Source organism: Apodemus sylvaticus, chromosome 14, assembly GCF_947179515.1.
Source record: "Apodemus sylvaticus chromosome 14, mApoSyl1.1, whole genome shotgun sequence".
Classification (NCBI taxonomy): domain Eukaryota; kingdom Metazoa; phylum Chordata; class Mammalia; order Rodentia; family Muridae; genus Apodemus; species Apodemus sylvaticus.
Window position 1 is genome coordinate 73,901,465 of NC_067485.1, and position 16,268 is coordinate 73,917,732.

The 16,268-nt window shown below is 42.3% G+C and overlaps 1 non-coding gene across 1 annotated transcript; it reads left to right on the forward strand.

Annotated features, from left to right (window-relative positions):
• Positions 1 to 14,457: 14,457 nt before the first annotated feature.
• LOC127665353 (small nucleolar RNA SNORA68) lies at positions 14,458 to 14,588 on the forward strand. Its single transcript, XR_007973397.1, has one exon. It is a non-coding gene; the product is annotated as a small nucleolar RNA SNORA68 (small nucleolar RNA).
• The last annotated feature ends 1,680 nt before the right edge of the window (positions 14,589 to 16,268 follow it).

A 16,268-nucleotide genomic window follows, 5' to 3' on the forward strand; every position in this document is an offset into this window, starting at 1 on the left:
AGTCTTAAAAGAATTGGCATTTTGATGGGGACTACATTGAATCTATAGATTGCTTTCTGTAAGATGGCCATTTTTACTATATTAATCCTGCCAATCTATGAACATGGGAGATCTTTCCATCTTCTGAGATCTTCTTCAATTTCTTTCTTCAGATTTGAAGTTCTTGTCATACAGATCTTTTACTTTCTTGGTTAGAGTCACACTAAGGTATTTTATATTATTTGTGACTACTGTGAAATGTGTTTCCCTAATTTCTTTCTTAGCCTGGTTATTCTTTGAGTAGAGGAAAGCTACTGATTTGTTTGAGTTAATTTTATATCCAGCTACTTTGCTGAAGTTATATATCAAGTTTAAGAGTTCTCTGGTAGAATTTTTGGGACAGGAGCCTGATATAGCTGTCCCCTGAGAGGCTCTGCCAAAGCCTGACTAATACAGAGGTAGATGCTTTCAGCTAACCATTGGACTGAGCACAGGGTCCCCTAGGGAGGAGTTAGAGAAAGGATTAAAGGAGCTGAAGGGGTTTGCAACCCCATAGGAAGAACAGCAATATCAATCAACCAGACCCCCCCCCCCCCCCCCCCCGCCCCAGAGCTCCCAGGGACTAAGCCACCAACCAGAGTACACAAGGAGGGACCTATGACTACAGCCACACATCGATGGAAGAAGAGGACCTTGGTCCCAGGAAGGCTTGATGCTCCAGTGTAGGGAAATACTAGGGTGGAGAGGTGGGAGTAGGTGGGTGGGTAGGGGAAGGAGCACCTTTATAGAAGCAGGGGGAGGAAGGATGGGATCCAGGGTTGGGGGTTGACCAGGAAAGGGGATAACATTTGAAATGTAAATAAAGACAATATCCAATTTTAAAGAAAGAAAGAAAGAAAGAAAGAAAGAAAGAAAGAAAGAAAGAAAGAAAGAAAGAAAGAAAGAAAGAAAGAAAGAAAGGGAAAAACAAAAAAAGATTTGGCATACAGAAAATAAAGGAGAAAGGAGAAAAGGGTTATTACTCCAGGTCATCAATTCCTAGAATGCAGCAGAAGGCCTTTGTGTAAACAAAGGTTTTATCAGGAAAGAGGATTAAAATATTTGCATAAATGTCTTACAAGATGGGGAAGATAAAAAGGTTTAAATTCCTTGTTGTTGACACACATTTTATAGTATTTGATAGATTCCTATTTAATATTTCTTACAATGAGAAACCCACATATGTCAACATTCTTTTTTGAGTTAGCCTTTTATTGAGTCTTTTCGAGTATGTATCATGCACGCCAGTCCTTCTCATCTCCGTCCCCTCCCCTCATATCTGCTCTTCGCCTTTGCAAGCTACCCCCACCCCCCACAAAACACACACACACTCCAACATCAAAAACAACAGCAGTAACAACAACAACAAAACCAAAGTGTAGAAAATATCCAGTCCTGGAAGCTGTAATATGTCAGTGTGTCCCGCAGCATAACCCTCTGTCCACACATCTTCACTTGAAAATGTTCATTACAATGAATCATTAAACTTAGACTCAGGGATTTCTGTCTTTCCTTTCCTCATCACTATCATTCTTTATTTCTTAGGTAGGGAAAGGGGTTTGAGAAGAAAAAGGGGGAATGTAGAAATATTTTAAGAAATTAGACAAATTGGGGTAGATTATAGAATCTACCCTTAAACCAAAACCAAACAAAACAAAAAACAAAACAAAACAAAAACCAAAAACCAAACCACAAACCATTTTATACCTATAATCTTACATGAATAGAGATCTTTATATTTTGATGCAAAATTGAGATTATATTTTGTTGCATTGATATAGAATATTGTATATTCATATAGGTTTAAGGTTTTTATTGGTGTAAATCTTTGTAAATTGATATAAAATTTAAGATTAATATACATATATATATGTTTCAATCCTTAGATAGGCATTGTGCCTATGCAACTCATTTAAATATACAAGGTTTAGTCCTGCTCCTTTTAATAGCCACAATTAAAATCTATTTAGGATAATAAAATTATACAAATCAATAGTCAAGTCAATCAAACTCATACATAGTCAGGTTGTATATTAGTCTGGATTGTGACATAAATATACATCTTAGGTTATACAGATGATAGGTAGCTGGAAACAGACAATGTTTGTTTGTTCCGATATGCTATGGATAGATAGTCTTTAAAAGCATCAGAGATCCACAGAATATGGTATTTAAAGTTATTCTGTTATTAAAAGGTCTTTTGACTATGAGACAGATCTGCACCTGACAGCACCCAAGTCCACTTCAAAGATGATGAGCATCAGTAACTTCCATGTGGAATGGCTTCAGTTGTGACAAGCTAACTGCTGGGCAAGAAATGCCCTGATTTCATCTGTAGACAATGCTGTCCTAAAAGGACAGTGGATGCAGGATAGTCACTGCTAAGCTCTGTCAAGGCAGAGCGAGTCCTTCATAATTCCTGCTTCACTTCGGGTCTGCCAGATGTTCTGGGCCAGAAGGCTGAAGACAGACACTCCAACATTATAGGAATGTTGGGGACTGTCTACACAGTCAGCTGTCTCTGTCACTTTTTTTTTTTAACTTTTTGAAGCTGTGTTTTTGTGCTTTCTGCATTCTCAAGTAATACTTATTCCTTCTCAGGTTACTGATGGGGTTGAAGATTAGATAGTTATAGTCTCACAATTAAATTTATGATGTTTAGCATTTAGGATGTTCTAGGTTTGAAAAGATGTTTTTAGGATGGCAATACAAGTTAAAATAGAAAATGATTTAAATACAGAATTGCAAACTCATTAAAATAGTATAAATGGTCAACTATCTTATCTGTGTTACAAAATACAAACAGACTGGACTTTGAATTTAATTCACGCCTAATAATTTTCATAATTGTTTCCTCATAGTTCCTACTACATATTGTTTGTTACTAGAAGAGAAAGGCCTTTTTAATTGGACAAAAGGGAAAAATGTAGTAGGTTGATCTATTGCTGTTTCTATTCTAATGCTAAAACTAGTTCCTCAAGATGTGGTTGGCCCTGACTAGCAGATTTTTATATACTCAAGTGATGTCATGTGAACATTATCCCCAATTTAACTTGTCAATAAAAAGCTAGAGCCTGTGATTGGGCAGTGGGGGGAGAAAGGTGGGACTGGAAGTTCTAGAAGGGTAGAGGAAGATAGAGGTGGAAGACATGGAAGACAGAAGAAGTAGCAATGGACCAGAATCACATGGCCAGGAGAAACAGCAAGTAGCAAGGGGCTTTTTACCTGGGGAATAACTTAGACTAGCACTAGATCTGGGCATACGACTTGTAAATAAAATATCTGGATTGTGTGTCTTTAATAAGCCTATGCTTATTAGGACCATAAATTCTGACAACAGATACCGTTTGCTTCTGTGACATGATCAATATTGGATCCTCATTGGGACTCCTCCCATTTATCTTACTGTTACCCCTGTGTCATGGAGATCCTACAACTCTGGAATAGTAGGTAGGAGTGGCCCTTTCATGGTCCCAAACGTTCCCAGATGATATAGATTTGAGGGTGGGCTAATTGAGAGCCCTGGATCTGAGCCTGGGAGGTAGTTGAGGTGGATAGACAGGTGACAGGGTCACCTCTCCTGCTTCCATTCCCTCAGGACCAGCTTATATGACCTCCAGAGCCAATTCCATTGTGCTGCCCAGTCAATGTGTGGGGGCCCATTCTCCCAAGTGCTGCAGCCCATGAGGGGCTGGGCCAGCTCGCCTGTTCTCCCACCTTCAGGACTGGCTCCCCTGTGCCTTTCCTGTCAGAGCCAGCTCTGCTGTGGCTGTCCAGGTGAGGTGCAGAACCCACTTTTCTGAGTGCTACAGCTAGTGAGGGCAAGAGGGCCAGTTCTGCTCTCATGACCCCAGGGCTAGCTCTCCCACCTACTTCAGGCGGCAAGCAGGGAGGGGAAGCACCCATGCTACCTCATGCGCGATGAGTGGCAGGGCCAACTCTCCACTGCTTCTTCCCTGGGGGAGGGGCTGGCTCATCTGCACACCCACCCACCAGGGCCAGCTCGACTATGCTGCCCAGATGAGATGCAGGGCCTGCTTTCTGGAGGGCAGCTGGGTCAGCTCATCCATTCTTGTTACCTCAAGGCCAGTTCTCCTGACTGCCACAGGTGGTGAGGGGCTTAGGGGAAGGAGGACAGCATCCCCACCCCCACCCCCTATGGCAGACAAGTGTCAGGGCCAGCTCTCCTCTTCTCTTGCCTTTGGGGGCAGCTCACCTGTTCCCTCTTGACCAGGGCCAGCATTAATATGCTGCTCAGGAGAGATCCAGGCTCAGCTCTCCTGAGTGTTGTAGTTAGTGAGGGCCAGGGCCAGGCGCTCACTCACTCTCGAGACCCCGGGGGTCAGCTCTACCGTCTCAGGCAGCAAGGGTGAAGGACGTAGAGGCCATCTCTTTCCACCAAGACCATTTCACAGCAGAAGGGTTGTGGGGCCAACTCTCCCTCACACTATCCTCAGGGCTGGCTCATCCATGCCTTAGTCCAGGGCCAGTACTGTTCTGCCCAGGTAAAGGGCAGGGCCCATTCTCCCAAGTGCTGCAGCCCGTGAGGTTGGAGGGGAGGGAGAGTGGGAGGGGCTTGATGGGGTGGCTGGCTTCACCACTGCATTTACACAGCCACCCCATGGCAAATGAAGGGTCAGCTCTCCTATACTCAACACCCTTGGGGCTCTCGCACCACATCCCTGCCACCAGGGCCAGCTTCACAGTGCTTCCTAGTCAAGGCACAGGGCCTGCTCTCCCGAGCTGCTGTTGGTGAGAGGTGAGGCCAGCTCTCCAGAGCCCCTCATCCAGTGAGAGGGAAAGCTAGTTATGCACAGCCCCTGGTCAGCCACATGGTCCCCAGTGCCTGTGCAGATGAGGGACATGCCCATGTTTTCTAGTGGCAATATACACCGGGGACATTGACACCAACCACTGGGCTATGCAGCCATGGGATATCAACATTCTTAAGACTAGGTACGTTGAGTAAGCTCTCTTTAAGAACTTTATTGAGTTCTAGGAGGAAAGATTTGGGGGCCACTGTTTCTGGAAAATGATGCCTTAGAGTGATTAAATCTCGCCAGGAGAAGACAAGGCCATGGTCGAGACTGAAAGAGGGCCTAGGTACGCTGGACTTTCCTTCCTCAACCACCATCCCTGTCACAAACAGGCTTGATGACTGCTTTGAAAAGTCATTAATTATTTCTCTTTGCTTCTAGATAAATATTCCAGCACACTTACCATAGAGAAAAGCTGCTTTGCTATTTGTGTATTGCACTGTGTACCAACTTAACATCTTCATAGGGCAACAAATGAACCAACACGAGTATTAATAGTAATATTTGCAATTGTTTGTATCTTACTTCCCTGTCCACTTTGAAAGTCAAGTCCCCTGAAGATATCTAACTCTAAATTAGGATAAGAGCAAAATCCTGGAAAGCATGAATTGTCAAATGCCTGCCAACTCTTCTGTCTTATATTCAAATATACAGTCTTTAAGATTTCTAAATTATTATTGGCCTGGTGTAATATTTTTAGATAGTTGCAGAATCAGGGAAATCTGTATCCCTAAGTAACAGCTAATTTGTTACTAATTTATTTTGTGCAGACTACAACTGTTATCTGATTCTAATTCCTTGTTGGTTTTTATCTATTTAGAAGCATAGGTGGCATCCACTCCCACAGGCATTCCTGGGCAATCCCACTGGATAAGGAGGCTGAAGCAGGTAACCTGGGGAAGCAGGTGAGCTACCTTCAGATCTTCTCTTACCCTCTCCTCTTCCAAATCCAGCCCCCTAATTTCAAGCCCAGCTTTATAGCTGAGCACCTGCTTCTGCCTCCCCCTCCCCTCTGCCTCCTTCTCCAGCAGATCACAGAGATCTTCTAAAGTGTTCCTCACTCCAGCCCTTGTCTCAGCTGCCAACTGCCACAGGCCTTCCCTGGGAACCCACCAGCCACTCTGTCCAGGGAGACAAATAAGCTAGCTGTCTTAGTCAGGGTTTCTATTCCCGCATAAACATCATGACCAAGAAGCAAGCTGGGGAGGAAAGGGTTTATTCAGCTTACACTCCCACACAGCTGTTGATCACCAAAGGTAGTCAGGATTGGAACTCAAGCAGGTCAGGAAGCAGGAGCTGATGCAGAGGCCGTGGAAGGATGTTACTTACTGGCTTGCTTCCCCTGGCTTGCTCAGCCTGCTTTCTTATAGAACCCAAGACTACCAGCCCAGGGATGGCACCACCCACAGTGGGCCCTCCCACCTTGATCACTAATTGAGAAAATGCCTTAGAGCTGGATCTCATGGAGGCCCTTCCCCAACTGAAGCTCCTTTTTCTGGGATAACTCCATCCTTTGTCAAGTTGACACACAAAACCAGCCAGTACAATGGGAAAGAAAAAAAAATCTACCAACTATATATGATAGAGGGCTAATATCCAAAATATCTAAAGAGCTAAAAACCTGGCTATCAAGAACACAAATAACCTAATTAAGAAATAGGATACAGATCTAATCCTTTTTTGAGAGAATTCTCGAAAGTGGATACTCAAATGGAAGAGACAAAGTTGAAGAAATGTTCAACATCCTTAATTATCGGGGAAATACAAATCAAAACTACTTTGATAGTTTATCTTACACCTGTCAGAATGGTCAACATCAACAAAACAAATGACAGTGCACGCTGGCTAGGATGTGGAGTAAGGGGAACACTCATCCACAGATGGAGAGAGTGAAAGCCGGTAAAGCCACTATAAAAATCAGTGTGGCAGTCACTCGGGAAGACGGGAATCAATCGATCTCAAGATCCAGGTATACCACTCTTGGACATCTACCCAAAAGGATGCTGCATCCTACCACAGAGACTCTTGTTCAATCACGTTCACTGCTGTTCTTTTCATAATAACCAGAAACTACAAACAACTTAAATGTTCCTCAACAGATGAATGAATAAAGTGTGGTAATTTACACAAAGGAATTTTACTCAGCCAGAGAGAGAGAGAGAGAGAGAGAGAGAGAGAGAGAGAGAGAGAGAGAGAGCATGAAATTCATAGGTAAGTGGATAGAACTAGAAAAAAATCATCCTGCGTGGGGTAACTCCTACCTAGAAACACAAGTATGATATGCGTTCACTTGTATATGAATATTAGTTGTTAAGTCATTGTTAAGTAAGCTACAGTTCATATAGTGTTTAAAGTACATAGTAAGGGACCAGTGGGAAGGTTTGGAATTCCCTAGATAAGGAAAGTAGGATAAATAGTTCTGGATGAGTGAGAGGGAAGGAACTGGAATGGGAGGAACAAGTGGGGAGGAAGAGGCAAGAGGCGGACGAGGGAGGGAATATGGGGAGGACAGCTAAAGGGAAGGGCAATCCCAGGGGTCCTGTGGGAACTTAACGCAGAGGAGGCTTCATAAAATACATAATCATAGGAACACAGTCTTAATGAAATCATCAAATAAGAGGGGAGGGAGCACCACGACAGAACAGCTCATCACCAAATGAAGCCTTCGGTAGACAAATGGCTTACATCCAATGGGGCTCTTGGCCAAAGGGGTCCAATGGCAGCCCCCAAACTATTGGTTGCTTTACATAAATTGATAATACAATCGAATTACTGATGATAACACCTCCATTGGACATGGTTGAGCTTGTGCCCACCTAGAGCCTTTCTCCTTACTGACTAATATTCACAGTACTAGAAGCTATTGTGCACACAAAACCCAAGAAGGAGGGTAAAACAGCAACCCCGCTACACACCCTTCAATCTACAATGATGACCTGCATTGTACACGGATACATTGGTACAAACGCTGTATAAAACTTGTGGGAGCAATCAACCTATATCAGTTTTATTTCAGGCCATTCCACGAGATAAAACCCATACTCCATGCTGCTTGTGTGTCCAAGAACCCGGTACAAGATAGTCCATGAAGCTAGGGGAAAACCAGATACTACAGGCTGTTCTGCTAAAGAAACATAGTGATGACTTTTAATAACATCCTGATATATACTCTTCGGTATGATGAGTGCCCTGCTCAGTCATTATCAAAGATGCTTCCTCTTACAGCAGCTGGGAGCAGAGACAGAGACCTGCCACCAGACATTAAGTAGAAGTGAGTGACTTGGGGACACTCAGCTCTATATGGGATGACTTCATCAAGTTCTTCTCAGGGTCCAGGGAACTCTGTAGAAGGGGAGGCAGAGTGTAAGAGCTAGAGGGATTGGAGGACACCAAGAAAGCCTGGCTTTCTAAATACGGCACGACCAGTGCACCAATGAAGCAGCAGATGGCAGCAGCATGCACAGCGACCGCATGGGTCTGCATTCCGTGGGGTCCTAGAGACAAAAGAAGTAGATGCACACCCTCACCCACACCCCTGACCCTGAAGCTATCTCCACTTTATAACTACTTGCAAATCAAAAATCAGCTTTCTCAGAGATAGTCTCACTGGAGAAACAAACCACTCTTAAGGGCAGGCTCCGTGCCCAGCTGTAAATGGCTAACACAAAACGGACTGAATGTTGTGCCAGATCTGTCCTGTGTGTATATATTATGGTTTCTGGCTTTATGTTCTTACAGGATCCAAGTGTGTGTGCAAACATGTATGTCTCTGCATCGATAAGTATTTCTTGTGCTTTTTCTTCATCTCTTCTATTTGTTTGTTTTGTCCTACTTGAATTTGTTTGTTTCTGTTTTATTTATCCTATTTTTATTCCTGATTTGCCTCTTTGTTTTCTGAGGAAAGACACCCAGATGGGAAGAGTGGGGATGGGGGATAAGGCAGAATTTGAAGGGTAGGGGGAATGGAAATCATAATCAAATTTTTTGTATAAGAAAAAAATCTATTTATAATGTGCCTATGACTGTACCTATGCGCGCTCGTGTGTGTGTGTGTGTGTGTGTGTGTGTGTGTGTGTGTGTGTGTGTGCGTGCATGTGTTAGTACATGCCTGGTTTTATATAACTTCTAGCCAACTAAACTCATGTCCTGAACTTGCATTACAATTACTCATTGAGCCATTTCCTCTGCTTCTCCTTTTATTTTAAAAACTATTACCAGGTGGGTAGTATTGATAAGAGTCTTTCTATATTCATTACATTTGTAGAATTTCTTTCCTGGAAGACTTTTCTGATATCTGTTGACCTGGGACTTCTTGCAAAGAACATTCCACATGCAATATTTTCATATTTTTTTTCTTTTTGCAGTGAGTTTTCCCATGTATAGTACAGGATGATTTATGGCAGAAAATTTCCCCACACACTTTATATTCATACAGTTTGTCACTTGTGAGAATAGCTTGGTGGCTGATGAGGTCTGTCTTCCAGGAAAGGGGATCTCCATTGTTAATCCATTCATGGAGTTTCTTCCAAGTGTCACAGCTCTGGTGAGCAGCCACTCTGCCTGAAGGCATAAGGATGTCCCCTGCTGTATACATACATAAGGATGTCCCCTGCTGTATACATGCATAGGGTTTTACGTCATGTTCATCCTCCGCTGCATTGTAAGATCTAGTTCACTACTAAAGGTTGGCTCATATTCAACCAAATTTCCTGAAAATTTCTCCCTGGGGCGTGATTCTTGAGTGTCACTGAGTGACATTAGATATTTGATATAACTTTTTTTCAAGTTATGCCAGTGAGCGCGAGCCTCACAGGATTCCCGTACCTTTCTGGTGATTTTTTTCTTCTCGTTGGACTCGTTCCCTTTCTCACGTGTTTACAAGCCTGCTGAACAGCTTGCATTTTGTACGGCTGAAGGAAAAAGCTCAGGACATTTTAGGTATACTTACCAAGCTCCCAAGGCAAGTAAATGAACTGTCATTTTCACAGGAAAAGCAAGGCTTTAGCTGACCCAGAAGGTCTCATGCAGCGAGAAACAATAAAGGAGCACCCTTTGAATTTCATAATTAGGAGCCAGTGGAGGCTGAAGGCTCACATTTTTCAGTGGCCCCCGAAATTTTTCTTATTTTAATAAAGGATGTTTTTGTTTCTATTTTTGTTAAATCAGGGGGAAGGCTGTGGTAGTTAAGCAAGTTCCTCAGACTCTTGTTTGTTTTTAAACATTTGAGAATAAAATGGCTAGGAAGCCTGCAGCCTACTTTTCATAGTTAGGATCATTATCAGTCATCCTTATTTTTAATTTTGGACCTGTGTTTAGGAGTTATTAGGGGGCCGTGGAGGTTTGAATGGGAGATGTCTCCCATGAGCTCATAGACTTGAACACCTGCTTTCCAGTTGTTGATGCTATGGAGGCTGCTAGGAAAACCTTAGGAGGCAGAGCCAAGCTGAAGGAAGTGTGTCACTGAATACTAGCTTTAAGAGGTTAAGCCTCAAACCACTTCCTGCCTCTCCCCTCCATTCCCCATCCCCTGCTGCCTTTAAGGTCTTGGTGTAGACAAAAAAAAAAAAAAAAAACAGATCTGCCTGTTTCCTGTTGTCGTGCCTCTTCTATTGTTATTGATTTGATTCCTTTGGAATCATAACATAAAGTAATCCTTTTCTTCCTCAAGTTGCTTTGGTCATGCTACTTTATCACAACAACAGAGAGGTAACTAATACAGTAAAAAAACAAAAACTCTGGGACCTGACCTGGCATCAGACTGCCTTGGCTATGGCTTTCCTAGCTCTGAAATCTTTCATAAGTAAGAATAATTTAAACACCCATTCCACAATATTGTTCTAAGAATTAAAACTTCAGTAGAATAGATAATTTGTGAAAAATAAAAAAATCTGTTTAGTCTGCTCCTTTGTAGTATCTAGCCTTCCTACTTCTTATCAAATTGGTTGAGCAAGGTTGGCAAAACAATATTGAACAGTTAGTTATAGCAAGCTAATACCTCATCTTTTAAAATCAGAATTGTAACCTGGGCCTTGAGTCCTGGCTACTTATGGGGTGTCTGAGGCGGAAGGAGCACTAGCTCAAATCCTACCGGGGGCAAATTAGTGGAATCTGTGTCGCAAAACCCGAAAGGGTTTCAGCTCACTGGTAGAGCACTGGCCAAGCATGCGTAAGACCCTTCAGTCCCAACTACTGCAAAATTTAAAATAAATTATGATGGGAATATGTATTTCTAATATTTCACTGATTTTTTCACTTTTATTTTATGTGTTTGGGTGTTTCCCTTGCATGCATGTCTGTGCACAATGTGGGTATCTGATGCTCATGAGTGCCAGAAGTGGGCATTGGATTCCCCTGATGCAGAGTTGCAGGCACTTGTGAACCACTGTGTGGGGGCTAGGATCCTCTGGAAGAGAAGCCAGTGAGCTTAGCTCCAGATCTGTCTCTTTAGTATTTCACTTCTAAGGACCATGGGAAGGTTTCCTTTCATTCCTACTTTACTGAATGTGGTAGTTAATTTTGATTGTCACCTTGAAGGGTCTTAGAATAATCATGGGAACACAACTCTGAATGTGTCTCCAGAGAGAGATGCATGCGAGGAGACAAGATGTATCATCCTTTTTGTTTGTTTTTTTCTTTTTTCTTTTTGTTATTTTTTTGTTTTTGTTTTTATTCAATATCTTTTTTATTTATATTTCAAATGATTTCCCCTTTTCTGGCCCCCCACTCCCCGAAAGTCCCATAAGCCCCCTTCCCTCCCCGTTTTCTCCCATCCACCCCTTCTCACTTCCCTGTTCTGGTTTTGCCCTATACTGCTACACTGAGTCTTTCCAGAACAAGGGGCCACTCCTCCGTTCTTCTTGTACCTCATTTGATGTGTGGATTATGTTTTGGGTATTCCAGTTTTCTAGGTTAATAACCACTTATTAGTGAGTGCATACCATGAGTGATCTTTTGAGACTGGGTTACCTCACTTAGTATGATATTCTCCAGCTCCACCCATTTGCCTAATAATTTCATGAATTCATTGTTTCTAATGGCTGAATAGTACTCCATTGTGTAGATATACCACATTTTTTGCATCCATTCTTCTGTTGAGGGATACCTGGGTTCTTTCCAGCTTCTGGCTATTATAAATAGGGCTGCTATGAACATAGTAGAGCATGTATCCTTATTACATGCTGAGGAATCTTCTGGGTATATGCCCAGGAGTGGTATAGCAGGATCTTCTGGAAGTGAGGTGCCCAGTTTTCTGAGGAACCGCCAGACTGATTTCCAGAGTGGTTGTACCAGTTTGCAACCCCACCAGCAGTGGAGGAGTGTTCCTCTTTCTACACATCCTTGCCAACACCTGCTGTCTCCTGAATTTTTAATCTTAGCTATTCTGACTGGTGTAAGGTAAAATCTCATGGTTGTTTTGATTTGCATTTCCCTAATGACTAATGAAGTTAAGCATTTTTTAAGATGCTTCTCTGCCATCCAAGGTACTTCAGGTGAAAATTCTTTGTTTAACTCTGTACCCCATTTTTTAATAGGGTTATTTGGTTTTCTGAGGTCTAACTTCTTGAGTTCTTTGTATATATTGGATATTAGCCCTCAATCTGATGTAGAGTTGGTGAAGATCTTTTCCCAATTTGTTGGTTGCCAATTTGTCCTTTTGATGGTGTCCTTTGCCTTACAGAAACTTTGTAATTAGATATTGGTACAGTAACAAGCAGGCGGATCAATGGAACAGGATTGAAGATCCAGAAATGAACCCACACACCTATGGCCACTTGATCCTCGACAAAGGGGCTGAAAACATCCAATGGAAAAAAGATAGCCTTTTCAACAAATGGTGCTGGTTCAACTGGAGGTCACCATGCAGAAGAATGCAAATTGATCCATCCTTGTCTCCTTGTACTAAGCTCAAGTCTAAATGGATCAAGGACCTACACATAAAGCCAGACACTCTGAAGTTAGTAGAAAAGAAACTGGGGAAGACCCTTGAGGACATCGGTACAGGGAGAAAGTTTCTGAACAGAACACCAATAGCGTATGCTCTAAGATCAAGAATTGACAAGTGGGACCTCATAAAATTACAAAGTTTCTGTAAGGTAAAGGACACCATCAAGAGGACAAATCGGCAACCCACAAATTGGGAAAAGATCTTCACCAATCCTACATCAGATAGAGGGCTAATATCCAATATATATAAAGAACTCAAGAAGTTAGACTCCAGAAAACCAAACAACCCTATTAAAAAATGGGGTAGAGAGTTAAACAAAGAATTCTTACCTGAAGAACTTCGGATGGCTGAGAAGCATCTTAAAAAATGCTCAACTTCATTAGTCATTAGGGAAATGCAAATCAAAACAACCCTGAGATTTCACCTTACACCAGTCAGAATGGCTAAGATTAAAAATTCAGGAGACAGCAGGTGTTGGAGAGGGTGTGTAGAAAGAGGAACACTCCTCCACTGCTGGTGGGGTTGCAAATTGGTACAACCACTCTGGAAATCATTCTGGCGGTTCCTCAGAAAACTGGGCACCTCACTTCCAGAAGATCCTGCTATACCACTCCTGGGCATATACCCAGAGGATTCCCCACCATGTAATAAGGATACATGCTCCACCATGTTCATAGCAGCCCTATTTATAATTGCCAGATGCTGGAAAGAACCCAGGTATTCCTCAACAGAAGAGTGGATGCAAAAAATGTGGTATATCTACACAATGGAGTACTATTCAGCCATTAGAAACAATGAATTCATGAAATTCTTAGGCAAATGGATGGAGCTAGAGAACATCATACTAAGTGAGGTAACCCAGACTCAAAAGGTGAATCATGGTATGAACTCACTAATAAGTGGATATTAACCTAGAAAACTGGAATACACAAAACATAATCCACACATCAAATGAGGTACAAGAAGAACGGAGGAGTGGCCCCTTGTTCTGGAAAGACTCAGTGAAGCAGTATTCGGCAAAACCAGAACGGGGAAGTGGGAAGGGGTGGGTGGGAGGACAGGGGGAGAGAAGGGGGCTTACGGGACTTTCTGGGAGTGGGGGCCTAGAAAAGGGGAAATCATTTGAAATGTAAATAAAAAATATATCAAATAAAAAAAAAAAAGAAGCAGGAAGGGGCTGAGCCCTGGCATTTAACATCTCTGCCTCCGGACTGCACATGACACGTGACCTCAGGCTCTCATGGCCATGTCTTCCCCACCATTATGTACCATGCACTCTGCGTTCGAGCCGAAATAAGCTTTCTACCTTCCCTTTCTTTTGTCGGGATTTGTCTCCCCAGTGAGGAGAGTAACTAGAGCACTGGACATGTTTGTCATGAGTAGGTCTGAGTTTTATCAAATGCTTCGCCAATATCAAGAGAGGATCACAACACACTTCTCTTTTAATTTAAAGCAACAAAATGCCCCATGTTTGCCTTCCTAGGATAATATCCTTCTAATATCTCAGTAGACTTAATCAGATAATAGATAGCTTAGTATCTTTTATGTACAAATGAGAAATTAATCATGCCCAGGTTAGACCTGGGGAGTGTAATTCATCACCATAGAAGGAGCTTATTGGTTGTGAGACACACTCAAAGGTTGGAAATACTTTTCATTCTTAGAATGTGTGAGCTCCCCACACCCAATCCAAGAACCTCTGCTGCCTGTAGCAGCTATTTAAACAGTGGTATGCATAACACAGGGGCTTTGCTATCTTTGGAGGCGGTTGTGTGGTGTCCCCAGAATGGACTGGAGGTTCTATAGTCCTGAGAGCAATCTGGGTGGCTTGGGTTATCTGGTCTTTGGGTTATCAAGTCTCTGCATCCTCGTATGTTCCTGCGTCCAGATGAGAGAAATGAACTAGACATCACTATTAGTGTAATTGTAAGAAAATATAAAACTAAATCCAAGGCCAAGACTGTTTCAGCCAGTGGTGCATATGTAGTCTCCTCACTGACAAGCTTTTCCTCCAGTATGAGATGAAGTCATTCAGAATGCTGATGGTGATTCTTGTTGGTCCTCTGAAAATAAGGCTCAAAGGTACTCTCTCTCTCTCTCTCTCTCTCTCTCTCTCTCTCTCTGTGTGTGTGTGTGTGTGTGTGTGTGTGTGTGTGTGTTGTATATGTTTGTCCATATTGGAAGACAGAAGAGGTTAACACTATTTTTTCTTAAGATACTCTCCACCTTATATTTCGAGACCAGTTCTCTCACTGAACCTAAACTTCATTGATTAGGCTAAGCTGGCGGCAGCAGGTTCAAGGGATCCGCATCTTTTCTTCCCCAGTGCTAGGGTTAAATTTTACTTTTTACATGAGTACTGGAGATCAGAACTCGTGTTCTCAGGCTTGGGTAGCAATCACTTCCCTGCCTGTGGCAACTTAGCAGACCATGATCCTATTTTTAGAAGGCGATTTGTATTAGCATGTGATCTACACATACCTAAAATAATATGACATTGTTAATTTCTGATTAGTACTAGCATGAGTGAATTGCTGTGTATTATTTTCTGCATATATACACATATGTATATTACATATGTATAGTATGTAATATATATATTATATATTACATGCATATACATATGTATATTAAACTGGAAGTTTGATGAAAAACTGACAAAGTAAGTGTGAACTGTGAGTCAGAGCTTTTGCTATGCTCTGAGGATATAAAGATGTTCAAGGCAGAGGAAGGGTAATTCTAGAGATTGATTCTTGTCCTTGTTCATCTCTGTGGACTTTCCCTAGCTTGACAGGATTGGGGTGGGGCAGGGGTGGGGGGTGGCTATACATTTTTACCAGTAATTGAAGGGAGACTTGCCAACCTTGTGATCTTTGATGAGCAGCAGGCCTGAATCCTGCAGACTAGCTATCCCTGTAGACAGAAGAAAAAAGTTCCCGTAGGCTGAATGGAGGTGAGTGAGGCGGGTACAGGCAGTGGGAACTAGTTTGGGACTTGGAATCTCAGCAGATTTAATTCTTCTAAGGGATGAATCAGGATGCAAGGCATGAAGCCCATGAGACAAGGAAGGAAGAAAAAGAATATAACAGAAAGAAGGTATGTTAAACTAGCGTACACTAGCATAAGGGAAACAAGGAAAGGGCAGAGAAATGGAGCCTCTAGAAACCTAGGGAAAATCAATTTTCTGCTTTTTGCTGTGAGAAGACTTATTTAAAAAAGAAGTTTGGGACTCTACCATGGGAAACTGTTGGGCTTCTGGAGCAAGAGAGAATCAACAGCTGCAATCAAGGAGCTAGAACACAGGTCTTAATTAGCAGCCTGTCCTAGCCTTTTGTATCCTACCCCTCCAAAAAAAGATTCGTTGCTTGTAGTGGGAGGATTTTGAGAGATCTTAGTGGAATTCTAGGTTATCTACTTTCTTTGTAAATTAACTAAATGGACTATTGCTGTGTTTTCAATAAGAATATAAAGAACAGAAATGTTGTTGA